This window comes from Triticum aestivum, chromosome 3B, assembly GCF_018294505.1.
Source record: "Triticum aestivum cultivar Chinese Spring chromosome 3B, IWGSC CS RefSeq v2.1, whole genome shotgun sequence".
NCBI lineage: Eukaryota > Viridiplantae > Streptophyta > Magnoliopsida > Poales > Poaceae > Triticum > Triticum aestivum.
Window position 1 is genome coordinate 837,059,423 of NC_057801.1, and position 6,000 is coordinate 837,065,422.

The following is a 6,000-nucleotide window of genomic DNA, read 5'->3' on the forward strand; positions in this document are numbered from 1 at the left end:
TAATGTCAAAAATGTTCTTATATTATGAGACGGATGAAGTAGTTTGCTTATGGTATAGGTCAGAGATAAGATGATGCGGCCTGCCTAGAGATTCGATGAAGCTGCCGCTACGTGGTGCCAAGTCTGCACATGGGCCTGCTGAATCAAATCATGAAAACGAGCGTCTGAGACAGATAGATCATGCAGCAAAGCTCAGTGTACTACAGATGTTCGTCTATGAGCATAAATAAACATACCACTAGTACATATTAGAAGGCATCCGATGGTCAGATATGTAAACATATACTCCCTTAGTCCTGTGAAATCTGAAATGTTTATATACAGAAATTTTATGAAAAATTATGTAGTGGAGTAAAAATGTATTGAAAAGGTGCAAGCCACCATCTCTCTCCTTTTTAACTATCCTACCTAAATGATCTAAGTGCGTGTAAAAATTAAGGAGACCATGTGTAGAATGCTATTGGTCTTGATTACCATGTGATAAGAAAGAAGCATTTTTTTCTATTTTAATGTGCATTGGGAAGATATGTACACTCTTTTGTGGACAGAATTTAAAGCCAACGTACACTTTTCACCGTACGGAGGAAGTATGCAAGTATATTCTAGTGTCATAGTTGATCGTAGAATGGAATTAACATCCATCCGTTCGCAAGCCTTTACCATACAACTAGCACACTGCGCACGCAAGTAGAGTTAGAGTCAGAGGAAGAGATCGTTCGTCGAGTAAGATTGCGAAAGGAAGTGAACGATTTATATCGTTTCGCCATCGCCATAAACCAGTCGATCGAAATCATACACATACGTGGGAGTGGGAAGAAGAGAGGGACCCGAATAAATTCCAGACATTTGGACCCACAGCCGCCACCCTTTTATCTACTCTTTTTCCCTTTCCTTTCTTTCTCACTTGCTCTAGCTGAGAGTAGGAGAAGAGGACCTGAGAGCGGAGGAGTATTCATGTGTACCTTTCGATCGGCTAACTTCCTTCGTCTCTGCAGCAAGTAACAGCTACATAAACTGATCCGTGTCCAGCAGCTCTTAGTTTTTCTTTTTGACGTTTACAGCACCAGCAAAGAACCATGATAATCCTGTTTACCACTCTTAATTAAACTTTGTCTTATTGACGACCGACTCACTGGCTGGTCTCAACTCCACTGAGTGGTATGTCTAGCTAGTAGTAGCAGCATTTGGTTCATAGAAATTCGTGTGTTAATGTTTGATTACCCGTGTAATAATCAAATTGCTGCACAAGTCGTGAGTAGTTGGTGTTCCGTTATTGTCATGCTCAATTACTACCACTACTACTCATGACTTGTACCTAGCTAGCTCCATCAAACTAGCATTGCATGAGCTGCTAGCGTTTTCTTTTTTAATTTCCTTTTTTTATTAAAAGGAGCGAAAAGAAAAACATGACGAAGCTGAGAAAATACGCACTTAACATGAAACGTGAAATGCCTAACTAGATGCCTACGTACCCGAAATTAGGCAGCGGCGGGAGAGGGCTAAAAGGGAATGATTAATACACAAGTAGTAAGAAAATTCAAGGAAAGGTGAGTAGTGTAGCGTAGGCAGTAGATGTAGTATTTGGGCACAATGGTCAAAATGATCCCTTATTTTGTGCACCACAACTAGCCACTTCTTGGCCAATAATGGAAGAAAGGCCAATGACTGCACCAATACCTAGGCCAATTTGGGCAAGCTTAATTTATTTTTTTGGTGTAATCATGGCCGGCCAGCATGCATCCTCGTCCGGAGAAGCTGCACTGATGAAACAAAGTGTGCCTTCCTCCCACGGTCCCATGCAGATTAGTCTTAACAGTAGTAGTGGTGTTAGACATAGCCATAATTTTTTGAGAAATAATATTTTAACTGGACTACGAAAACATATACATCAAAACTAAAAACTGAAATATATTCAGCGGCATTTCGGTAATGCAATATTTTAAAATTTATCATCAAATATCCTTGTTCAGCGGCCCCTCGGGTGCTCCATTCTATAAGTTTCTTGCGCACAATAAAAGCTAATGCCCAAAGTCCTGATTTGGAGGCATCCATCGTACTTGCCTCCAAAGGTGCAGGAATCCCCCTGAAATGGCTCGACCAATCTTTTTTTTTTCATGGGGGCTCGACTAATCTTGTTTAGTGCTAGTAGCACGTACCCTTGGTGCATTCAGTCCAAATTTGAGTAGTCAACTGAGAAACGGGCACGGGTGTCTTTCTGAAAAGCAAGCTATCACTCCTGTCTTTCTCCATCTCCTCTTTCCCTTTTTCTCTCACGCGTGTGTGTATGGCTTCTTTCGTTTGGGAACATATTTTTGGAAGGAGCTGCAGCTTTGTGGTCGACCGTGGCATGTATGCATTTGGTAGAGAAAACCACGGCGACGATGGGCTTGAATAGAATCCGATACTTCCTACCGCGGGGCTTTCTTTCTTTGCTTTCTCATGCAATGCGCATATTGCCTTTTTTTCTCAAAAAAGTGCACATTGTTTTCTGAAAATTTCTGGAGAGATGGAGGCGCCAAAATGCTTTATTTGTTTATTAATTTATTTAATCAAAATAACTCTCAGCTAGTTAACTTTTTGCGGGGTTCACTAGCTAGTTTATTGTTTGATCGTCTTTCACGCACATGTGGTTTCATTCAACTGATCTGAAACCCCAACAACAACACGGGCAACAATGACCCCTTGTAAAACTAACAGTTACTTTCACAGCTCTGCCCACAAAAAAACACACACTAAAAGTACACCGTACACCACCTTTCACTTGTCGATACTCATCCATTCTTACTACATTGTAGTACTAAGAAAAACATGACAAATGTTCCGATGACTGAGCTAGGTTGTGGTTGTGCTGCTCCATAATCCAAAACAAAGACATCACATCAATGGATCAGCCCAATCGAAACAGGTAGTTCTCAAGGACCACACAATTCAATTGTACTATCACAGTTCCCAAATGCCAACCGGCAATAATGCATCTTATTCTTGTTTCATTTTGGCAGGTAGGGTAATGATATTTTATTCTTTGTCAGTTATTATTACTCGACAAAGCAAAATGACGACACCTTGATTTCTCGTGCCTCCACAATCAAATGAAACTACACGTAGTATGTAACTAAACAATAATGGCGTCGTGCATTGGTTGCTTGGTCTACATGGGGTGGTGGTGAGGGGAGGAGGATGAGGTGCATGCACAGGCGTCGACGACTGGGGCTTTGAGCTCTGCAGGATTGGGAAGGGATCCTCGAGTCCGAAGGGGACCCTAACACTTTACTCGCCCCACCAAAGTCAACAATAATGATGGTGCAATGGACAAGCACCACCACTATCACCGCCACCATGACCACGGACCTCGATATGATCCTTAACCGAAGTCTCCGCATCTTTTGCATGGAGTATATGTATACGAACATATCGGATCGACGGGGAGAACTGCATCCCCTGTCCAGTTACTGGATCGTCGTGCATTGGTTGCTTGGTCTACGTGATGCGGTGGTGAGCGGGAGGAGGATGAAGCACATGCAACGGCGTCGGCGACGAGGGTTTTGGGATCGGCGGAATTGGGAGGGATCCTCCAGATGGAAAGGGAACTCTTGCATCTTTTGCATTGAGTATATGTTTGCAAACATATTGGATCGACGGGTGAGAACTGCATCCCCTCACTAGTTAGCCTGTTTAAGTAGTAGTACATCAAACAAAGTGAGCTCACAAGGATTGCCAGTTAAGTGGCATTTAATACAATCGATTCATGTCAATTGCAACCTCGTCAATTCCTACCACGCCAGGTAATCTGAAATGGACGGAGTTGTAATTAACCTCGTTAACTGCCACACTACTGGAACTTGACAAGACCAGCAGAATAGTGCACGCACGCTGCACACTGACTTCACCAGTCGGCAAGATATAGATCGACCGTAAAAACAAAATGTTGTTGTGTAATGCGGACAAGCTGTACGAGCTGGATCTGTCTGCTTAAACTAGTAATAGTATTTACTAATTTACAGCCAAGAGATTCGACGATGATAGATGGTGCCAAATCTGCACATGCGCTTGTGCTCGGACCTAGAGAGAGAGAGAGAGAGAGAGATTCACTCAACAGATCGAAGCATGCTCTGAATCCTGCGACAAATCATTTAGCTACTTCAGTGCCGATGCTGATAATATCACCACCGCACATCTTTGTCTCTCGCCATAAATAAATGTACATACATAGAATCCAATTTTCAGACATGTATGTACGTATAATGCAGTGTAGAATGAAATTACTCCCTCTTTCCATCTATATAGGGCCTAATGTCTTTTTCTAAGACCGCCTTTGACTATTGATAAGATTAATAGTATATAAGATGTATAATGTGAAAATTATATCATTGGGAGCTCCTTTCACATACGAATTTGACGGTATGCTTTGTGTAACTTGCATATCATATATTATTGCTCTAACATTTGGTCAAAGTTTGCCTCGAAAAACGCATTAGACACTGTATAGATGGAAGGAGGGAATAGGAACAACCAATCCCTCTGTCTTTCTCCTTAGGCATTTTTATGTTCATCTTCTTCATCCATAAGACCGTTGTGCTGTCGGCGGCCCCAACCTTCCCTTAAACATCCTCGGAAATAAGATTTCTCTGATGAGCCCGTACCCCTATTCAGTGGCGGAGCTAGGCAAAAGGTTTAGGGGGGCTAAATGCAAATCATGAAAATCTGAGGGGGTCAACAACTATTTTTCTCTAAATCTGTGCCTCTTTAGAAAGAATATCTTCACAAATATTTCAAAGTTGCCCGACATGAACATAGCTCCGCCATTGCCCCTATTCAAACCACTCATGCCTCGGATTGACCTCCACTTATGACGTCATCGTCAGCCGGTGCCGCTGTCTTTAGCCTGAAAGTTTCACCGGATTCGACTAATCGTGAAATAAATTCTCAGTTACCTGAGAAATATCAAGGCGGATGAATTGAGAAAAAGGGTCTCCCCCGCTTTATATTATAAAGCACCACATCCAGCATAAAACAACAGAAAGAAAAGAGCAAGAACGGTAAAGATACAAGACACCGGAAGAACTTCTAACTCGGCTAACCCGGTCCTGCCTACGACACGACAAAGACAGGGAAGTAACCCGCAGCCGGAGGAGGCCACGCACTGTCAACTCCACCGAGGCTCAAACACTGTCGGTCCACAAGCCATCTCTACCCCCGAAGAAGGCCCCCTGCCCTCTCGCCCCAGACCGTAGGGCGCCACGCCGTCGGCAGGTAAAGCCGCTCACCCGAGCGGAAGGCCGGACCAACATGCCGCCATGGAGAGGACGCAAGCACGGCCGACTCACCTCGCACCGCCACACCCATACTTCATCACCGCCGTAGCCCAGACCAACGTCGACCAAAAGAAGCTGAGCAGGAGCACCACTGAGGAAGACAAGCCTCCACCTACGAAGCCTCGACCACCCATCCGCCGACCAAAGGCGGCGCCTTCAAGAAGGACAACAACGCCAGAGCGCCATCACCACCCAACCGGAGAGTTTAGGCTTTCACCCAGGTCGCGGAGGAAGAGGGTGGGGGACGGACCTCGATGCCGCCCCAACTGGAGACGCCGGAGCGCCGCCGGCACCGTGGACGCAGCCGCAGACCAAGGGTTTCCCCTGGTCCAAACCCACCAACCCTTCATCCCCAACCAGCCACGAGCCCCGGGCACACGGATGCCCGGCTCGCAGACCGGCGAGGTAAGAAGAGGCGCAGGGGAGGAGGTCGTCGCCGTCAGATCCGCTCCAAGGGGCCAACGCAGAGACCCCAGAGCCAGCTCCGTGCCCGCCGCCAGCCCGCTGCCCATGCAGCCAGACACGGCGGCCTTCCTCATCAGCCCTGGCCACCCACCGCAGGGGAGTTGGTGCGCCACCCGGCAGCGGCCGCTGCCGCAGATCCGGCGCGACATGAGCAGGAGGCCCCGCTCGCGCCCGCGCAAGCCCCGCCACCACAGGGCCCTCCGCACAGCCGCCAAGCGCCAGT